The sequence below is a fragment of the Oncorhynchus masou genome, chromosome 14 (genome assembly GCF_036934945.1).
Source record: "Oncorhynchus masou masou isolate Uvic2021 chromosome 14, UVic_Omas_1.1, whole genome shotgun sequence".
NCBI lineage: Eukaryota > Metazoa > Chordata > Actinopteri > Salmoniformes > Salmonidae > Oncorhynchus > Oncorhynchus masou.
This window is the reverse complement of record NC_088225.1, coordinates 3,211,176-3,234,743: the sequence shown is the minus strand read 5'-3', so window position 1 is coordinate 3,234,743 and position 23,568 is coordinate 3,211,176.

Below are 23,568 nucleotides of genomic sequence, written 5' to 3'. Positions count from 1 at the left end.
GGTGAGTTTACCTTAGCTAACTTTACACACTGTTTATCTAAGTGAATTGTCACTAGCAAGCTAGTGAACTGACTATTAGCTTGCTATCTTGATGTAATCATTGTAAATTTAAATTTAAAACCACAGTCTACAAATGCATAGATAACAGCGGGTGAAAATTTACTAGGGTGAAATTGCAGCTCCAGCTGTCAGTAAAGAGAGAGTGTACTGGATAGCCGAGGCAGCCAATCGGCACACTCGGCTGCCTAGGCTGAAGTATCTACTGGATAAGGCAGGCCATTTTGTGGGAGGACGTTATGAAAAGATTTTCCAGTTCCAGTCCCTATACAGGAAAACTTTGAGGACAGAGAGATAATAGCAACAAAATATTCAGTGCTGCCTGATTTGAGTATAATGAAGCTGGTTTCTTTGTGATGTTTTTGGTCTTCAGATATGGAAAGCTGTGAAAGCCTGATTGAAGATGAAGAGAGAGGTCCCAATGAATGTCCCAAGAGACTAAGGTTATATCCTATATGCCATGGGTTATACTGTATGTGTAGGCATACTGTACCTATGTTAGCAAATGTTTTACACAAAAATACAGTGAAACCTCACACACAATATATGAACCTAGTACAATTGGAACAGGAACACCATGCTGGAGGTCTGCTAGATGTGCAGGGTTCTGTTTCAGCCCAGCAATAACACACCTGATTCTACTTATCAAATCTAATAAGTTGTTAATAAAGTGTGCCATTGCTGGGCTGGAATAAAAGTCTGTTCACCCAGTTGATCAGGGATCAGTGAAGCAAGGCTGGTATGGAGTTTTATCTGTTCACCTGAAATGATGCTTTAGTGATAATAGCATACTTGATACTTCTCAATGATGTATTGTTGTTCAGACTAAAATGTCTAATCTTTACATATGAGCTACATTATTTCTACCTTTTGAAGTGATGAAGTGTTGATTCATTGAAGTGTTTAAACTTGTTTCAATTGGTCAACTATTATTCAAAATGAACAAGTGTTAATGTTCATTAGTCACATATAACAATCCTGCAATAATGAGAGGAATATGTTCTGTCTCTGTGTTTATGTGTGGTACTCTCAAATGGACATTTCATTTGTGTTTAGGTTTAAGATCTCCAAACTGTTTTATTTGATTGTCACTCTCTTTCAGTATATCAGCTATGTGAATCCAGTTTGAAGCCTATCATATGGCAGGCATTGCCAATTCAGCCATAGGCCTACAGTATGATGGCATTACTGGCCTCATGCACATCTGTCATCTAAAGCGGAGAATAGCTAAACTCACACATTGTTTACATGTTGAGCTATATGTTCTCACTTTAAGATGAGCATTACAGGTAATATTTAGGCTACATGAGATTAGCATTACAGGTAACATTTAGGCTACATGAGATTAGCATTACAGGTAACATTTAGGCTACATGAGATTAGCAGGTAGCCTAGTGGTTAGTGTTGGGCCCGTAAGCAAAAGTTTTTCTGCCCTTTGAAAAAGGCAGTTAACCCACTGTTCCCCGGTAGTCTCTCATTGTAAATAAGAGTTTGTTCTTAAATGGTTTGCCTAGTTAAACGAAGGTTAAAAATGTGACAGATTTGATTTCAACTGATACTTTATACTCATTCTTATCCTTATAGGAAAAACACGTATGTAAAGTCATATGGTCGTACGTGAAGTTAATGTGACAGCATGAAACTACATGTGAAAACATTTGGCCACATATGAAAAGATGATCTTGTGAAATAAATGTGACAACATGGGGTTGTAAAATTTCAACATGTGTAGTTTCATGCTATCACGTGACAAAGTGAATGTTTTTCACATGTGAAAATAGAATTCCACATGTGAAAGTTAGGTTTTCACGTGAACGTTTTTCCACCTGGATTCGGTCCCATGTAGCAAAATTTGAAATTATGTTTTTTTTTACATTGGATAAAAGTAGAGACTCAGAGCTAGAAAATTGTATATAATACACTTTAGGTGAGGAACAATGGGAAAGTAATTATGCTTTGAAAGTTAATAAACTTGTTACCCCACTTTTGAGAAAATGTCCCTTGAATGTTTTGACACACCTACTGGAGAGCTCTTCTTTGCCTACACCCATTTAGCATCGTTTACAGCCTCTTAAGCCTTAGCCCCACCCACCTCTTTAAGGATTCTCATGTGAGGCCATGTGCTAAACAGAGTGAGTAGTGTAATAAACAACCAATGGCTTCAAGACTTAAAAGTGGTAAAAGTACTAGCCTACAATAAGGAAAAACTCCAGGTAAAAAAATATTCTTTATCTAGTCCTTGGCCTACCTCCTAATCTGACTTTGGTGCAGGTCATGTTGTTCTTCACATTACCGTCTCTGGTAAACAAATAAAATTGTCACATGCACAGGACACAGAAGCTGTAAACAGTATAGTGAAATGGTTACATGCATATTTGCATAGTAGCAGTATAAAAAACAAAGTGTCCAGATAATTATTAGATTATGTTTACCTAGACACACTTGTCTAAACTGATGGGTCATGTGAAAGAGATGCTACCACCACCCAACAGACACATCTAGCTAAGTGGATGGGTCACTATTGTCTAGACATGTACACATGTTCATGAATAGATGGGCGAAATCACCCCCCAGAGACACCTGGCTAACTTGATGGGTCATGTAATCATCTGGTGAAGTGGAGTCTTTTGTTTAGACATGCAGCTAGCTTGCTAAATAGCTTGCTAAACAATGAACCGGCAGAATCTCAACTCATACTACTACCAATACAAACTGATTGTCATAGCTGTAGTATAAATATACAGGTAGCTAAGCTAACCAACTGGGTTCAATGTTAGCTAGCTAGCTAACCTTAGGCTATAGCTAGCAATGCAAATGGATTTCTGATTCAAATAATATTACTACACAGATCATACACGTAACGTTAGTTAGCGAGCCAGCAAGCTAACGCTCGACAGCTAGCTAACAGTACGCTTTAACTTAACAATGAAAATGACTTTCTGACAAAATATAAAACTTATCATATCTGAAAATGTAGCTAGACTCTTACCTGTATACATGGATAAATGCTTCATGGCAGACTGGAACCATTTAACTCAGTTTGTTTGTAGCTACATATTGTTTGGGCAGCGTTATATCAAGTCACTGACTGTGGTGTGTGAAGAAAGTAGCCCAACACAACTTTTTCAAACTGACCTGTCGATAGCGCCTGCTACATTCAGAGCATCAATGTTGTTGAGTAAAGTAGAAAAACTTTTGTAGTTCCCGATGGCTACTGTTATATCTTTCAAAAAAGCTGCAGTAGAAAGGATTATCAACACATACTGAGCAGCTCATGTTACAGACAGAAGCATGCTACATGGCAGACCAATCCAAACTCATCTCCCGTCCTGTCCAGCCCACCCATTATCTCAGCCAATCATGGCTAGCAGGAATGTTCCTGTCCTTTTCTGTGGCTAAACCAACTAGGCTCATCGTTTAACAATTTTATTCAGAATTACAGATGGAAACAAGTTTGTTATTAAGGCACATGAAAGTTCATATATTCCAGAAGCATTTCTGCCAAAAAACAAATTTTTTTTATGAATTCAAATGCCTCTCCTGTGAAGTGGTGAGGTGTGACATATGCCTAGCTTATTGAAATGGGTCAAATATGTGAACGTGCAAATTAGATTTTCACATGGGAACATTTTCACATGTGAAAATGCAATTCCACATGTGAGAGTTAGATTTTCATGGGAAAGGGTTTCATATGTGAAAGTGCAAATTAAATATCCACATTTGAAATCTTTTCACATGTGAAAATGCAATTCCACATGAGAGAGTTAGATTTTCACGTAAAATGGTTTCATATGTGAAAGAGCAAATTCAAATTTCATATGTGAAAGTTTTTCATGTGTTAAAAGATTTCCAACTGACTGATTTCCAACTCTGACTCCCAGTACTAAGACTCAGAATTCTTCCTCGTTTGGGAAGAAACAAGCCTGAAACCTTGAACAAAAACTGTTGACATCTAGTGGAAGCCATAGGAATTGCAATCTGGGAGCTGGAATTGCATATGCCCGTATGCATTCATTGTAAGAGCATGGGCTCTCTCAAAAAATATGCATATCCTGGCTTCTGTAACAGGCAGTTTACTTTGGGCACGTCAGTCAGACAGGATGTGGAGAAAAATAGACCCTAGCCTGAAGATGTTTTTAATTTCTCTGAGATCAAATAATTTTCAACAAAATAATGTTGCAGGAATGCTAATCTTATCTGTTTCTAACTACAGAAATTATTTCAGAGCAATCTGAGACGGAGGGTGTCAAGGCTTGCTGAAACGACCCTCCTCCTTGTGTCCAACTACACATGCAGATTGCCCTGTTATCTACTGTAATGTATCTCCTACACAAATTCACCCAGCAGCATAGGAAATAACCTGGAAGACACCACCACCACAGACAGTTTGCTTAACAAAGAAACTGAAAGGGAAAACAAACACATCCAGTATATGCAACCTCTTACCAGGGATAACTACAGGAGACAAATGGCTATTTTTGCAGCTGAAGTCATCCAATTTCCTCTTACACATCTGCACTACATAAACAGTGGCGTGCAGGCCAGGATCTCTGGCGAGGGCCGATTCATATTCATTAGACCGTCCGTTTGGCGCATACCAAAGGAGGAAAAACCTGAAGTCTTGCTTTTGATTATCCCCCCATATTTTATATACCTCTTCCACACGAAAGAAAGGGACTGACACACCACAATCTGAACGGATTGGGGTTCGTTGTGTGTGTGTTTGTGTGCGTTTGTGTGTGTGTGTTTGTGTGCATTTGTGTGTGTATGTTAGTGTGTGCATGTGTGTGTGTGTGTGTGTGTGTGTGTGTGTGTGTGTGTGTGTGTGTGTGTGTGTGTGTGTGTGTGTGTGCGTGCGTGTGTGTGTGTACGAAGGCAAGATGAGTGTTGATTGCGACAGACAGAACCAATAGATGGCCTCCTCATGGTGTCTGTGTGCTCTCCCCCTAACCCCCCCGGCGCACGCTACACAACTATACATCTCCAGAAATATGCCAGGACTTCGGCTGGACTTCCACTGAAGACAACATGCTGACAGGATGGTGAGACCCTGCTCTCTATTTTATGGTTACAGTTTATTAGAAGGGGAACGCAAGAAGATGGAAGATGGCCGTACAGTAGGCCTACGCATAAACACCAGATAACCACTGACATTAAGGTTCACAAAAGACGTACAGTAAGCTACATAACAAACACAGGATCTACGATATACTTGTACCATGCAGCTGGTATCACTGTATGTCTGGTAGTTATCTCATCTCCTTAGATTTTATTAGAGCTTGTGTCTATGTGCTTTTGTGATACACTTTATTAGGTGCCTTTAAAACAAGAAAATCTCTGATAGTTTCCCTCGGCATACAGTTCCTCTCTTGTCTGTATAATATTGGGTGTGGGGGGGTCTGCCTGCACCCCGAAATGGGGCAGTCTGCTCACTCAACCTCCTCAACCTCCTGCAGCATTCCAACAGCACTGAGGCAGGGTCACGGCTGGGTTAAGGGGGTCAGTGAGTGGTCAGAGGTTGTGGTGTGCGTATGTGTGTGTGTTATGTCCCTGTAAAATGAATACTAATGCATGTGTATAATATTTCTGGTGTGAACATGTTTGTGTGAACCTGTATATTCATATTGTGTGTCTGTTTGTATACAATCTTCAACATTTTGTGTGTGTGTTTTTGTGTTTGTGTACTGTATAGGGAACATGTGGGAGTGAATGTGTGTTGGTCTCTAGCAGAAGAATGTTGGGGTGTGTAGAGGAGGCCCATCCGTCTGTTCTGGATGGAGGGGTGGGGAGAGGGTGAAGGATGAGGAAGGAGGTGAAGGGGAGGTGAAGGGGCGCCCAAGGGAGGTCAGCCAACGGTCAAATCCAAAACCCTGCTCACCCCTGTGCCTCTCTCTAGTGACCCCTGCGTTCCTCCTCTCTACTACTCTGTTTCCTCTACACAGGCATAGGCACACACACACACACACACACACACACACACACACACACACACACACACACACACACACACACACACACACACACACACACACACACACACACACACACCCCTCCCTCAAACACAAAACTGGCTGGGGGCTATTTTTAGTTTGAGGCAGCAAAGGAGTGAATACCACGGTGTGTGTATTTGTGTTTGTGTTGACTCCTGCCTGTTCACCGATACAGTTGGGTGCCCCCAGGTCTCTGTAAAAACACACAATGGCTGTGTCTTTGGCTCTCTAGTCCCCATGAATGCACAAAGCCTCCCCCTTTTCTCCTCCTCCTCTCCTCTACTCCTTCTCTTGCTCAGGATGGCACCCACCAGAAGGCTCCCACTGTCCTCCAGGGGCCCCGACACGACCCATAATCTCACCCCGTGCCCAAATGGATAAAAAATGAGGCCACCCTTTTGACCTGTGTCCGGCTTTTCTCCCTCTCTCCCTCCTTCCCTCCCTCCTTCCTCCTCTCTTGTAGTCCACAAATCAGAGGTTGATGTCGTCTTGCCAAATGAAACATCTGTAATTTTGTCTGTAATAGAAGCAAATTGGGGTCCATTAATTTCAATTCAGTCAATTCATGAAGTGAATGGGAATTTAATTGAAAAAAGTAATAGATCCTTTTTACCTTTGAAAACTGAGTTTTGCAATGACAGTTTGTAGCATTGTGTCATTCCTATCAATGACGGCCTTAAGTAGTCTCTAGGCTGGAGGGGGTCATATAACATGAGAGCCAGGAGACTATGTCTGGAGGGCTTTGAAGCGGAGAGAGAGAGAGGAGAGGGAGCGAAACAGAGAGGGAGAGAGTCCAGTACGGGCTCCTCTGATTGTGTTTACTCCTCCCTGTCTCCTACTCACGGGCTGTAATAGATGGGCTTTCGTGTGTGTGTGTGTGTGTGTGTGCTTGATTCTTTGTATTTCTCTTTGTATCTTTCTTTCTGTTTATCGATATACAATATCCAGCCCTATCTGGAATCTAAATGGTAGGCAGTGAAGCCCAGAGATTGAGGGAGAAAAGGAGGAGAGGAAGGAGGACGACGTGGTCTGGAGTGTAGGCTCCACCGTCCTCATCATCACTCAACTGGCTGTTTGTTATTCTACGCTGCTCTCAAGGCCTGTACCGGGAAAACCTGCACTGGGGCATCTATCACTTACACACGCAGATGTATACAGATTAGATACTACTGCACTGTTGGAGCTAGGAACACAAGCATTTCGCTACACCCGCAATAACATCTTCTAAATATGTGTATGTGACCAATACAATTCGATTCAATTTCATTTGATATATACATCACACACACACACACACACACACACACACACACACACACACACACACACACACACACACACACACACACACACACACACACACACACACACACACACACATACAGGGTCTCAAATACTGTACACTCGCGCACCCAAACACATCTGTACACACATACAGTACACATGTAGTTCTCCAGGATTGATAGAAACTAATAAGTACCCACGCAGATAGACCACCCCCATACTCATGCAGTCAGATGATTCTAACCAACATATTGTACATACACTAAAATCAATCAGCCTTGCTGTGGTCCAAAAGACATGTGAAGGCTGGACCAGAGGACCAGGTTACACAAACCTGGGGCTCTAGAGCAAACTGTCAGGTTTTATTTGGTCAGGTGTGTGTCTCCAAGCACCTACTGTATGTACTTCACTGTACAAATAACGTTTTTTGGCATTTCCATGTAGACCTCTTACATACTCCTCCTGAGGTAAGAGGTCTCACTCCGTCTGTGAGTGTGGACATACAGGCATTAAGTAATTGATCGAGTGTGAATGTACATGCGCTCACATGTGTTTAAATATGTGTAAGAATGCACACACACGTGTGTGTGTGTGTGTGTGTGTGTGTGTGTGTGTGTGTGTGTGTGTGTGTGTGTGTGTGTGTGTGTTGAACAGGTTGAGAAGCACCCACTAGGCTAATCCATCCGGATCAAACACACCCTGTAGACGGCTCTGCTTCCAGACAAACAGGAGCCTCCATGTCTTCTCCATGTCACACACACAGCGTTCCATACTTAGTGCCAGCCGATCCCTCTCTCTTTCTGGTTCATTTCAGTGTGCCACACATAGGCTCCTTCCCCACTAGTTTACATGAGGAAGAAGTCGCTCGTAGCAACAGAACTGGGATCAGATTACTCTACATCCCAATACTAATCTGGACCATTAGGTAGGTGAAAAAGTATCTGACTCTGTATCAGTGGTTAGGGGCAACTTCTTCCACTGTCTTAGAGTTTCCTGGGAGGAGGGAGAGGTGGAGGGAAGAGAGAAGAGGAGGACGATGAGGGAGAGGAGGAGGGAATTGAGAGCGAATGAGGAAGATGAGGGAGGTGGAGGTGGAGGAAGAGGAGAGCCATAGGCATTAGTGGGCTGCTGTATTCTGTGCTGAAGCACCGCACTTAACCAATTAACTGGAACAATCAGTGGGCGAGGAGAAATGCATCTGAATCAGATAACCATGAAAAAGCAGACAGAGTGGCCCAGGAGCAGACCAGGCCACTGGAGGTAATCATGTGTGTGTGTTGTAGCTAAAGGACAATTATTCTGATATATCTATTTTCTAAACATATGGAAGAAAATAAACATCAAGAAAGTGAAGTAGATTTAAAACACAAAATGAAATTATATGGAAAATATACAACTCAAAATTGGTATATAAATACTGTAATATTTCATTTTTCGAAGCACAGTTATTTTTTAAAACTTAACTTTTACCTCTTCCTATTTCTGCTGAGCTTTTCCGAATAATTCCATTTGTCAATAATTACTCTGAAAACATTCAATTGATGGTAGATTTCACATCTGTGTGAATGCATGGTTGTAAATAACCATAATACATGTATATTTAATAGTAAACTAATTTATTTTTATTATAAATAATAGATTTGTAAAAATATGTACTAGGCCTATTCCTACGTTTAATTTAGACACGTTTGTAGGCCTATTGCATGCCCTGTGATGGTGGACTTGCGAATACACAGTATGCCAATAGTTTTATGCAGTTTTTTTTTCTCACGCTTGTTCAAAGTCTATTTATAATTTGATGAAGATCAAAACAGATATTTCTTGTCAAATGTCTTTTGTTCTATTTTTTTATTTATTTTTTGGTCTTTGGATGACAGCTGGTAGTTTACTCCAGGCTATAGACACATTCGTTTCCTTCTGACACTTGATTTGACATGTTAGGCCTAATTTTACATTTCTAAGAGTCTAAAAAGATGATCCTCGATAGCAGTCTTATATTAAAATTCTACCACAATATTTATCCTAACTTCATTTGAGTTCAGAGATATCAGAAGTTGTCATATTAACTGAAATTAGTGTAGATATCTGAAATTCATATTTATTCCATGCTCATTTCGTGGTCAATGTACTGCACTGCTGTAAATTCCTTAGCCTATTTTAGGGGGCATTGTATGATTATTCATATCTGGATATTTTAATCATCGTTGTCGTCCAGAGTAGGCCATATTCATATTGAACTCCATCATTGCGATAAGCACCTTTGTTAGACATGACTCTCTAGACAAATGACAATTTCACTTCACCCATGCACGTTTACAATAAAGACTCATACGGCAATGAATGTACAATCAGCTCTTTACTGCAGACGCATCTGAATTGTGTCAAATCTCCAAGCATATGGCCTCGACTCGAGATGCATATCCAAAACCCAGTTTAGCGCCACCTGCCGTTTTGTGGGCGAAATATTCCCCTGTCATTTTTATTTTAGGCTCACCAATGATGAACCACATTTTTAACATGAGATATGTGGAACTCGTCCATGAACCACATCACTGATTTAAGATAAGCGAATGCCTGTATCCCAGCCCTTGAAACACAATCCAAACTTTTCCCAGCCCCATTATTATCAAAGTTGCTGTGTAACTATGACACTCTCCAAAACATTATTTACCCCGCGGATGCATTACAAATCCATAAATATTTCAAACTCATCGGATTCTTAGAGATCTGGTATGTCAATTAATCAGGAATCTACGGCCACTCCAAGTAATTCTTTTTGATATCCCTTAATTATCTCTTCAAAGTGACTGAGATGTATATTTTCCGTCAAACCACACATGTCCGGAACACTTTCATCGTTGATTGACGAGGCCATAAATAGGCATCTTTATGAATTACAGTAAGACACTACTGTCTGTTTGTTCAACCAATTGCACGTGAAATGGTCTCACTTCGTGAATAAGTGCAAGAGAGACTGCTGCCGAATTTCCCCACAAATCCGTGTGAACGTATAGGCCTATATATAGGTTAATTTATGTGTGGTTTGCATTACTCATGTATGGGTGTGATATTTTTATTTATATATCAGTTTGGAGGTGTCAGTGGTGAAGTTTATGACTGTTCGTTATTGTTAAAGTAGTTCAATATGGGCATTTTAGGAACGATGTTATGATACAGCGTGTGTAATATTTATGCCTATAGGCTTATGGTATTATTTGTATTTTCAAATATATAAATATATTCTTCATTCACACACAAACACACACACACACACAAGCCTACACATGGATGTTTTTTCATTATTGATGATCTTAATATATTTGTTTAGGCCTAGATAATATTAGGCTACAATTCTTCACGTGCAATTGTTATTTGAATATGCAAATCATTTATTTGGAATAATCACTCCATTTTGGGGGGTGGAGTAAGCTACTTTAAGAAAAAAGTTTATACAGGAACCATGAGTGCCACCTAGCTGCTGCTTCCTTGATTTCACCCTCCGGTTGTTTTAATTTAGGAATGTTTAGAACACCAATGAGTGACCTCAAAATTATTTAATAAAAGATACACCTGAAATCATGTTATTGGGTGTTTACGTGTGAAAGACTTTAGTCCTCAGTATTTAGAGACAATAGCCCAAAATGCCCTCCCTCCACATGGCAAAAAATGATTCTCGGCCCTCAATTCAATTATGTTATGCTTTTTGAGTTATTGATTTTTAGCTGATAATATAACCTATTAGGCTATAATTTCTTAATATTCACAATAGCTAGTTGTTAATAATATCTCCAATATATTGCACACTACATTTTCTCTAAAATGTGTCTTTTTTTATGTGAGACTGTAGCCTATAGGCCTACGTTATGTCTGAAAAATGCAAAGAGTTGCAACATAGTAATTAAACGAATGTAAATGCAATTATTGTCTCGCAAAATGCCAATGCCACACTTAAGTCGTTCTTTGAGAAAATGACTCAAGGAATGATTTTTTGTTTGATTTTGTCAGTATAACAAATAATTCAAAATGTTCATTAGAAAATTGCTTCGCTAAAATAAACCTCTTTATTGCGTGACTGAAGGGGATTCAAAGTTAAGTGAATAAAACGGAGGCAGTAATCGTAGAATTGCGGAAGTAAATATTACAATGTTACACTAATCTAGGTTGGGATTCGTTGTTGATGTTGCTGCTGTACATTTGTGATAATGTTTACACAGTTTCACGATGTCTTTGAATTCTCATGCAAGCACGAACCCCTAAATTGTCATATATGCAAATAACCTATACCCTTGATCATTACTACTGGGACATATGCCTACAGAAAACAATGACAATTATCAGAAACTGAAATTGCAGTGATATTTCTGGTGATCGTATTGTAGACGGGCATGAATTACATTGTGTCAGGTGAGTGTTTAAAATGAATAACTTAACTTAATCACAATTTAGCTTGGAGAGCACTTCCTGTGAAGACAATTTGCTCCATTTTTCGATTAATGAATTAAGGCCTAAATTGAAATGGGGAAACAAGGTTAACGATTTATTGGGCTTTACTATGTAAATGTATGATTTTAATAAAACTGGTCGTGTAAAATAATTAGGCGGAAAGCCAATGTCACCTACAGTACTTTACAGATTTACTGATTCTATGCGTATTATAACTCCGTACATGGCAGCCATTCGATTTTTTTCAAGCCAACATTTCGAAAAGGATAAGCATCGGCTACATTGACACGAACTTTAGCCAAGCATTGGTCACATGAGAATCTAACGCAATAGACCTGATAATATCGAAATGTTCACAATTATTATAATAAAGGAAAAAAATGAGGGAAAAAAGCACTTGTTAATAAAGTGTCTGTCTATTTTTTTTAAATGTAACCTTTATTTAACTAGGCAAGTCAGTTAAGAACAAATTATTATTTTCAATGACGGCCTAGGAACAGTGGGTTAACTGCCTTGTTCAGGGGCAGAACGACAGATTTGTTCAAGTCGCTGAATGACCGCGGGTGGAGGGTCAAGGTATCCCAGTAAACAGGCGCTTTTAGAACAGGCAGGGATAGGAAAGTCACACCGCTACTCACTCTTCCTGCCGTTGGCAGTCAGTAAGTAGCTCGTGCCCAATGTTGTCTCTTGCCATGGCGCTGGCTACAGGTCGCGCGTGACCTCTTGGTTACCTCAGCTGAAAACGAATAGGCGAAGCGAAAGTCATGCCCTGCTTTCTCAGGTCGTATTCCAGGGGTCATATTTCGGTAATAAGTTAAGTGCTTTTGTTTGGTAAGTTTTTTTGTGTGTGTCTTTAGAGTTTGGCAACTATATGCCACAGTATAAGATGTGATCTAGCAAAATTGTCAACCAGAAGAGAGGGTTTTATAGTTTATGTGGTTATTTTTTGGTTATGTTGGTATTTAGCCTTTGCATAGCCCTATATGTGTCATTCTATAGCCTATATTCGTTTTTGGAGAATCTTAAAATATTTAAAAAGTGCTTGTTATTCGTAACTAAACACACAGGGCCAGATAACCTGGCCACAAAAACATTTCTTTTAATTTGGACGTTCATTTCAGCCGTTTAGAATTGTACTCCTTGGAATTTTTTCTCGTTTTTGTTCAACAAATAATAAGCACTAAAAAGGTGTTTGATGTATCGTGCATTCTTTTATTGTTGTAATTTTACTTTCAGTTGTTACTGCTGTGTCCACTGCTCCAGTATTGTTGACGTTTAAATAAGAGACCTTGCCAAATTAGTTTTTTAATGTTTTATTTTAATGTTTCCTAAGGCAGATAACTAAAATGATCACATTATTATTGTTAAAAAGCTGCTGAACTTAAAAGTAATATCCACAGTGTTTAAATCCTAAATTATAAAATGTAATGGTTGATTATGGTTCCAAAACAACATTCCAGTTGTTATTAGACTATAAGATATACCTTTGAAAGAAAAATAAACAAAAATGTCATTCAAATTTGATTAGCCAACATGGTTAAATGAGAAACAAAGTAATGAAGTCATGATTTTACTTACATTTCAGTGCAATCATCCATCCATTGGCAATCTGAATTGAGATTTTATTTTATTTTTTCTTGTTTTGGGGTTTTGTTGCTACCATGGAATAACCTTGATATTGATGAACATTTTGAGTTTAAAGTCCTAAACAGAGGTATTCAATAACATAGATAACATAGATATAATACAGAGGTATTCAACAACATTATAGACAAGTATGGACCCATGGGCCTGACCAGGCTTGAATTTATCTTATAGCAGCCGCTGTGATAAGAGCAAAATGTAGAATCGATGTTGATGGTACAATTAGTTTGAGTCTTCTTTTCCTCTCCATCAACATTACATGGAGAATAAACTAGGCCCATAATATTGCCAATAGTGCTTATTCAGACTGAGATAAAAGCAAGATTTAATCAAGCCTTATGACTTTTGTCAGTAATAGAAAAATAGTTGTACTAGTTACTGAATCAAGACAAGAATAGGTTGAAATTCAGATATTTGTCATCAGGCTTACTTTTATAAGCGTATGCAATGTTTTATGTTAAATATTAAAATACTTATCTAAGAATACATGTTATTGTAAACGGCCAGAAATAGCTTCCACAATGTTTCAGAGAGGAATGAGAGTATGCAGGCAATTTCACCCTCATACGTTTTTAACATTTGTGTGGGGATATCGGAGTGACTCTAAAATAGCCTTGCACTTATTATGTACTGTACTGGCTCTCTCTTGTTCTAGTTTCAGAGACCCTGTGCTGCTGGACTAGACTAATATGTGTTACTACTGAACACACCAGCTGTACTGCAATACTTGTTGACCCATTATGTACTGTAGGTTCTCCTACGGGTACTCCTCTATAGTATACACTTTAGGGCTGTACTTGAATCTGTTAAATTTGGAGTTTTACAAGATTGCATAGGTCAAAGGCTGCTAATAAGGGAGCTTTGTATTCATATTCCTACTTACGTCATTGTTTATTGGGCGTGTTCATTTCACAGTTGTCTTTTAAAAAATAGTTGAAGAAAAACACTTTCTCTCTGTATAATAGTGTGTGTTTGTGTGTTTGTGTTTGTGTGTGTGTGTATGTGTGTGTGTGTGTGTGTGTGTGTGCGCGTGCGCGCGCGTGTGTGTATGTGCGTGGATGTGTGTGTGTGTGTGTGTGTGTGTGTGTGTGTGTGTGTGTGTGTGTGTGTGTGTGTGTGTGTGTGTGTGTGTGTGTGTGTGTGTGTGTGTGTGTGTGTGTGTGCGTGCGTGTGCGCGCGTGTGCATGTATGTGAAAATTCATCTAAATCCTTTTGGACTAAAATCAGCTCTGACAGGGTTTCTCAAAATCCAGGAAAATCCAGGAAATTAAAACCAATAAAATTCATCTCTCTCAACCTGTACAACCACTCACTTTCCCATGCAATATCATTTTAAAGAGGCTCTTTGATTTTTAGGGTCAGCCATGAATGCAGTCATCTTGTCTTTTTAACAGCACTCCATACACACCAATACTAATCTGAAAAAAGGAGAGAGCAAGCACCACATTTCTAATTTAACTAAATAAAACAGAGAACTGGAGAGAGAGGAAAAGAGAGGGAGATAGAGAGACGTATAGTACGAGACAGAGGGGGAGCGATAGTGAGAGAGAAAGATAGATAGAGAGAATTAAAGAGAGAGCGATGAGATCCAGAGTTCCCCCTCTCCTGCTCTGGCGCACTCCCACCTGAGAGCTGGGTGATTTGGGCTTAATTAGCCGCCAATGATGGAAAGGTCAACATCTGTGCAGTCTGGGCCAGGGACAGGGTGAGTTACTGCCTCGCCAAGAACCTCGACATCTTGCCACTTTACGGTCGTGCGCACACCGACATTTACAAGCTTTTGTTTTTGAGCCCTCGCCATCGTTCTGGCTTCACGTTTTTTAAAATCTTTTTTCCCCCCTTTTTAAATGTTTTACTTTTGTTGTAGCTTATACAGTATATTTCAGCACTTTCTGATCAGGTATTGGTTTGGATCCTGTCCTTGTGAGAAGTGGGGGGATTCTATGAGATTTAGCCTTTTCGTGCCTTTCTCACTTCACTGAAATACTAACAAATCATGGAGATGATTCATCCCTGTCCCCAATAGGTATGGGACTACAGTCACAGTGGTAACAGGAAGAAAGTGTGTTTTCGGGGGGAGAGTGTAAGACTGGAAGTGTATCCGGATGAGTGCTTTTGTTGAAGGTGTGACACACATTCATCTAGTTCAGACCAGCAATTCCAGAACTGAAGGGGGCCTCCAATGGACCCACTGTAAGATATGAGTAAACCTGAGACTCTCACTCTTCACAGTCCCTATTTTTTTTCTCTCACACACACCAATGCTCCTCCTTCTTACACATCATCCCTAAAAACCTCCACAATGGCATTCAGTCAGTCAGAATTTATTCACCTATAGCGACATCCGCCTCACCCCAGGCTCACCCAGAGCAGACGAATGCAATAACAGACATGTCTGCAGGTCTCTCTCTCTTCCTCTCTCTCTCTGCTGCAGCCTGCTCAGATGGGTGCCACTCTCTGAGCCAAGTAAAACACAGACACACGGCTGACATAGCTCACAGCTCGCACTTACTGTGCCCCCCAGAACACATACACGCTCGCATACATGCGCGTGCACACACACACGTGTGTGATGATGTGATTTCTTTTTCATATTTGCATAGTGTCACATACCAAGAGCAGAGTTGGTATTATGCTATTAAGTAACTATGTTCTAGTTTCTACTGTGTGAATCTGAATGAGTCTCTGTGTATGAGACCGACACGTGTATAGTTTGTCTGTGTGTTTTTCTTTGTTGAGTATCTATGCATGTGTGACTGTATGGAGAAAGAGAGTGTGAGATCATGTTTGTGTCTGAGAGGGTTTGGTTCACTAATTATGGTTATGGTTCTCTAGCTAGCGCTCAAAGAAGTTTCCACTTGTGTCATTATACCGTCCCTCTGCCAGGTTTTCTCTCTAAAAATGACTCTCCCCAACCGTGATTTAGTCTGAGGTAGATTTTTGTGTGTTTATTTGGCTCTGGAAAACTGACTTTTTCCCACTTGAGTAATTTAACAGTGCCTTGCTATTAACAAAGACTTGCTTTTTAAACCTTGAAGGAGTAAAATAGGACTCCTTCAGAAGAATCATGTGATTCATTACTATGCATAAAATGTAGTCTCTCCCATTAGATCAATCACAATTTACTGTTCCTGTGAGTCAATGTATCCTAACATGGATGTTAGCACAGCATTTAAAATCTAAACATAGGATTACAGTAGTCAGAATTTGGAACAGTACAGTGAAATAGGAAGGTTATAAATCGCAGGCAGTTTAACACTACTCTTGGCTCCCCATCAAACACACACACACACACACACACACACACACACACACACACACACACACACACACACACACACACACACACACACACACACACACACACACACACACACAAACTTACCCTTAAAATACTGTGCTGTAAATACTGTAAAACACAGCCATGAAGGATTTGAAAACCTGTAGAAAATGTCACAGAAAGGAAACATCCCTAGAAGACAAACACGTTTTCATTTCAGAGTCATGAATGATGCTCGTCAACAGTGAATGTAGTACATTGGTAGTTACATATCTGTCATCTTGTAAAATCGTCAGTTCTTGAATTTCCTCTAAAAAAAGGGTATCCCTACAGAATAGGGGCAATTAGATGTACCTGTCAAGTAAAATGGATGCCACATTGTGTATCTACAATGTACTCGAATATACTGTATCCAGATGGAAGACACGTTCTCAGCTCTTGATCTCAGATGGTGTCCCATCAACAAGAGATGCGGTATACAAGGAGTATAGCTACTGTATAGCTACTGCATTATTGTGGCTGTTATTTTTTATATAACAACAGTTTAGATGGCAGCTGAGGCTATCATTCACTGCCAGCTGTGTACTGGGAGTGGACAGTCAGGTCAGGTACAGGGGTGGGTTGGAGAATCGCACTCTCAGGAGTTGCGTGACTTTGGGGAGGAGGATATCGTGCATGAACAAAAGGATGAAAGAGTGTGTGTGTGTGTGGCATCGGGCCTAGGAGGGGAGGGGGCAGGGCGAGGTTGTGTCCTCTCACTACACCAGAGGGGTAATCTCGTGAAAGGTGGTGAGGGTTGTTGGCAGCCCCACAATCCCCCATCCCCATCAATGTCTATGAAGCATCAGAACACCTCTGGGCGAGACATATTTACACCCAGATTTATACCCTTTAGGGGGACAGATTTACACCCTTCCCTTCAAAGCACACTCTCGCCGAAGGGCCCCTGCGTTTTTGTTCCTCATCCCACATGGGCATTCTTTGGAAGATGGGAAACAAAGTCACAGAAGCGCAGCAGCACCGCAGCTGCCGAGCGACACCTTTATCTCCCTCCTGAGTAAAATGAGCGAAAAGACCCTCTAAAAGGAAAAATGCTGAAGCCGTTGCTTTCTTCGCTCCTCTTCTCCTTCTTTCCATTTGAACCTTTTTGTGCCTTGACAGCAGCCCAGCAGGACAGGAGGACAGCAACCGAGCAAAAGAGCTAACTGACCAGATTGAGAGGAATTTACGAGCGAACAGATCTCAGGAAAGGAGAGGACATTGGGATGGAGAGTGGAGTAGAGTGGAGTGAGTGGGTGGGTGAGTGAGTGGGGGGAGGTTGGTTGATGGCAAGCAGAGCAGTTGGCGGTTGGACGTTGTTTACGACACCCTGTTTTTGAGCTCAGCCTGGAGGAGCAGGCCCCAGGCCCCAGTCGGGTGTTTACCATGGATACGCTGGGTCGAGTTTTATAGCAGGGAACACAGCAGGAGGTAACAGGGTGGAGGGGAAGGATATGGAGGCTGGAGTGGAGAAAGGATCCCCCCCCCACACACACACAATCCTACCCTCTCCTTCCCCCCTAACCAGCAGGGGACTGTGGCCTTTCAGTTTCCACATATTGGATTGGATGATGGGTAGCTGTGGAAGGGGGGAGGAGGACACAGAGGAAGTGGTGCTTCTGACCTTTGACCTCTCACGGGGTCGTCTGGGCTCTGGAGGGGGTACTGTGCTGCGACTCTGTCACACCAGAGATACAGCAGGTCAATCTTCACTGACAGAAAACACACCTGTGAAGGGAGGGTTATTGAGCTGTCTCCATCTGTCCATTTGTTCTGGCCTTCCAGCCACTTCGCTGATATTTTGTCATGATAAAGCCAATGTGTTTGGCGCATAAATGCTCTTTCCCAGCTTTTTCTGTACTGTAAACCGTTTTTCTACTTATTTTTTCCTCTCTTTTCTATTGTCCCTTCCAGCCCCCCCCTCAAGGAGTCGCTTCTTCTTAAATCTCTTTTTTTTGTTGATTCAGCTGAGAGGAGCTCTGTGTCATCTGGCCCATCTTATAGATGTGGGGCGGCTGTGCTCTACTGTGCCACAGTGATTGTGTGCGTAGTTACACATGTGAATGGGCTGCTGTAAATCCACTTGGGAGATTTAGGGAGCTCCAGACAGTGCCTAGTGCTGTCTGAGGGGAGCCTTTTCTCTTCAGCGCAGGGCAATGACAGGCTGTAAATTCCTCCCCGGCTGGGCCCTGGATCAAAGGAATGAAGGCTTCCCTCCCTCTCAGAGAACTGGCTGGGCTGCTTGGGTCTATATCTTTCTCTCTCTCACTCTCGCTCTCGCACTCTCTCTCTCTGGCTATTTCTCTCACAGTTTTTCACACACAAATCTCAGAGAAAGTGTTTGTTAACTCCTGTTAAGATTTTTTCCCCCAATGCAATGCCTGCACATGAAATGCACTGTATAACATGTTAGTAGAAAGATATAAGAAAATTGTTTGGAATTATTTAACTGAGCAAGACAGTTAAGAACAAATTGTGCGCCGCCCTATGGGACTCCCAATCACAGCCGGGTGTTATACAGCCCGGAATCAAACCAGGGTCTGTAGTGATGCCTCTAGCACTGAGATGCAGTGCCTTAGACCACTGTGCCACTCGGGAGCAATGTTGGAGAAAAAAAATGTATTGTATCAAAAAATACAATTGAATGAAACGCCTGTGTTAAAATGTGACTACAGTGAGGATGCAGACATAAAAAAAACAGTCACTAACAAGAAAGAGACAAAATAACACCTCCATGTCATCACAGGTAATAATAATCACATTATGCTGTAGAAGAGCATTAGAGACAGCTTTAGCCTCCACCGTAGCTGTCTATTGCTCTCTGCGGTGTGATGCTCTCTATGTCTCTCTCACTCTCTCTCTCTCATATAGTCTACTATTGCCCCTTGCCACTTTCCTTTACACTCCATTGCACTGCGTGATTATATAATGAAACTAACTACATAATATTGCCATGTCAATCACACTCTCACTCACATTACAGGAGTCACTTTAATCTTAATAGCTCACTCTGTTTGCATCCCAAATTGCACCCTTTCCCCTAAATAGTGCACTATAGCTCCACCTCTATGGAACTCTATAGCTTTGTGTATTAGCTAGCGCCCTATAGTTCCTTATTGTATCAATCTGAGGTTGGTTAATTTAAACCAACACACCAACTTCTCTCTCTCTCGGAACTCTGAACTTGGTTTCCTCATAAATTAAATTCTGCTTCCTGCAGCCCCAAATGACCCTGAGTCGTATGCAGACACTCATTTGTCAAATGTGGTCGTATGAGCAGGAAGTACTCTGAAAGAAAATACTTCTCTCCTGTATGTTTTCAATTATTACAGCATGTATTGTCTCTTTTAGCTAAAGGTGTAAATCCATAGAGGCTGGTTAGTGTACTTTGTTACACGGTCATGAAACATGTTCATAGACTGAGTGTAGTGTTTTGCCTGCAGAGTAAATTTAAAAGTGTTAAATCAACACTTTAAGTGTTAAATTTAACACTGTCAGTGAGTACATATGGTCCGATTCTACATATATGTACATGGAAATTATATATTGTAAAAGCACTTGGAATTTCACAATAAACTCAAGCAAAGCTGTTTCAACATTCAAATATATTTATTATGACAAAACCATAACTCCCAGCCCTGGCTTAAACTGTTATCAAGTGACAGTAGAATGTAGTCAAACAAATCCCTTGCTCCATATGTCATGAGCAAATCAGTAGGTTTGTTGGAAAATGCTGACATTTACATGAAATACCTTGCATGGTAGACTTAGCTTCAAAACAACTTTGAATGCATGATCATCAAAACATGTTTCAAGAGCTGACCCAACCAAAAAAAAAACATTTTCCTCTTTCAGAACAATAACCTTAATTTGGTAAAATACTGGCATTTCAATGACCACTTCACCACTTATGACCAAGTCATCATCTATTACAGACTACAAAGGGAAGCACAGTTGCGAGCTTCCCAGTGACACGAGCCTACCAGACGAGCTAAATCACTTTTATGCTCGCTTCGAAGCAAGCAACACTCAGGCATGCATGAGAGCATTAGCTGTTCCGGGCGACCGTGTGATCACACTCTCCGTAGCCAACGTGAGTAAGACCTTTAAGCAGGTCAACATTCACAAGGCTGTGGGGCCAGACGAATTACCCGGAGGTGTGCTCCGGGCATGTGCTGACCAACTGGCAGGTGTCTTCACTGACATTTTCAACATGTCCCTTATTGAGTCTGTAATACCAACATGTTTCAAGCAGACCACCATAGTCCCTGTGCCCAAGAACACCAAGGCAACCTGCCTAAATGACTACAGACCCGTAGCACTCACGTCCATAGCCATGAAGTGATTTGAAAGGCTGGTAATGTCTCACATCAAAACCATTATCCCAGAAACCCTAGACCCACTCCAATTTGCATACCGCTCAAACAGATCCACAGATGATGCAATCTCTATTGCACTCCACACTGCCCTTTCCCACCTGGACAAAATGAACACCTAGGTGAGAATGCTGTTCATTGACTACAGCTCAGCGTTCAACACCATAGTACCCTTGAAGCTCATCACTAAGCTAAAGATCTTGGGACTGACTCCGCAACTGGATCCTGGACTTCCTGATGGGCCACACCCAGGTGGTGAGGGTAGGTAGCAACACATCTGCCACGCTGATCCTCAACACTGGAACCCCTCAGGGGTGCGTGCTCAGTCCCCTCCTGTACTCCCTGTTAACCCACGACTGCATGGTCAGGCACGACTCCAATACCATCATTAAGTTTGCAGACGACACAACAGTGGTAGGCCTGATCCCAAAAAATGACAAGACAGCCTATACGGAGGAGGTCAGAGACCTGGCCAGGTGGTGCTAGAATAACAACCTATCCCTCAACATAACCAAGACTAAGGAAATGATTGTGGACTACAGGAAAAGGAGGACCGAGTACTCCCCCATTCTCATCGACGGGGCTGTAGCCTATTCCCCCTAAGGAAACTGAAAAGATTTGGCATGGGTCCTCAGATCCTCAAAAGATTCTACAGCTTAAACCTTAAACATCGAGAAGATCCTGACTGGTTGCATCACTGCCTGGTATGGCAACTGCTCGGCCTCCGACCGCAAGGCACTACAGAGGGTAGTGCGTACGGCCCAGTACATCACTGGGACTTAGCTGCCTGCCATCCAGGACCTCTATCCCAGGCGGTGTCAGAGGAAGGCCCTAAAAATTGTCTAAGACTCCAGCCACCCCAGTCATAGACTGTTCTCTCTCCTACCGCATGGCAAGCGGTACCAGAGTGCCAAGTCTAGGACAAAAAGGCTTCTCAACAGTTTTTACCCCCAAGCCATAAGACTCCTGAAAAGCTCATCCAATGGCTACATGGACTATTTGCATTGTGCCCCCACCCCCAACCCCTCTTTTACACTGCTGCTACTCTCTGTTTATCATATATGCATAGTCACTTTAACTATACATTCATGTACATACTGCTTCAATTAGCCCAACCAACCAGTGCCCCCCACACATTGGCTAACCGAGCTATCTGCATTGTGTCCCGTCACCCACCACCCCCTCTTTTACGCTTTTACGCTACTGCTACTCTCTGTTTATCATATATGCATAGTCACTTTAAACATATCTACATGTACATACTACCTCAACCAGCCCGACTAACCGGTGCCTGTTTATAGCCTCGCTACTGTTATAGCCTCGATACTGTATAAGGCCTCGCTACTGTTATTATTCCCTGTCTTTTTACTGTTGTTTTTATTTCTTTACTTACCTATTGTTCACCTAATAACTTTTTATTTAATTTTTTAGAAACGGCACTGTTGGTTAGGTCACAATGACCTTAGCCAAGAAACACCAAAATGGCATGGAATATAATTGGGGAACTTTCAGCCAGGATAGACTAGCTATAGGTCCAGGAAAGATGTCAAGGCTCAATGACCTGAAAGAAAGCCATGAGATTGCTGCCAAGTGGAATGTCTCAGGGCACACAAATGTTTTGTCAGTTAAATGGGTAAAGCACCATGGTACAGAATATCATCTTGATCAAATCAAAATCAAAGTTTATTTGTCACGTGCGCCGAATACAACAGGTCTAGCAGACCTTACAGTGAAATGCTTGCTCACTTACATTCTTAAAACTCTTCAGTTGCTTTTTCAAGACATTTATTTGCCTCATTGCGCATACAACACGACTGAAGAATGGGCCCAATATTCCTTATACAACGAGGATAATGTATCATGAAGTGAGGTTTTAGTAACGGATTTCTATCAGGAAACAAATACTTGAAAAGGCTATGATGTTCAGCAATTAAGTGCTTCAGATAGATAGTCATGCCCACTATAGGAGAAAACACAATATTTACAATTCGTAGAAGTAACAGAAGCAGCTGCCAGTATTTACCATCTTTCTGTACCAGGTCACCAAATATCAATGTCAAATTATGGTGACACCAACACTGAATAGCATTCAGACACAAATCATTGCTCCCATCATCCAATTTGAGTGCAGGTGGACGATTCCTCCTCTCTGTGTAGCCATAGTTAAATGAATGAACTCTACCGTACACATCTTTAGGAGTCACAATGTTCGCTTGTATATACTGTAACACAAGTTTTACCTGAAATTGTGCAACTCCTTCTAAAATGTCATGCATTATATCAACAGAAAAATTGCCTGTAGTATTGAAGTACTGCAGAGAGTTTAATAAGCAAGCATGCTTCACACCGTACACCTGAGGTAGTGAGGTAGTGTCATGTCCTGACCTTAGTTCCTTTCTTATGTCTCTATTTTTGGTTTGGTCAGGGCGTGAGTTGGGGTTGGCATTCTATGTTT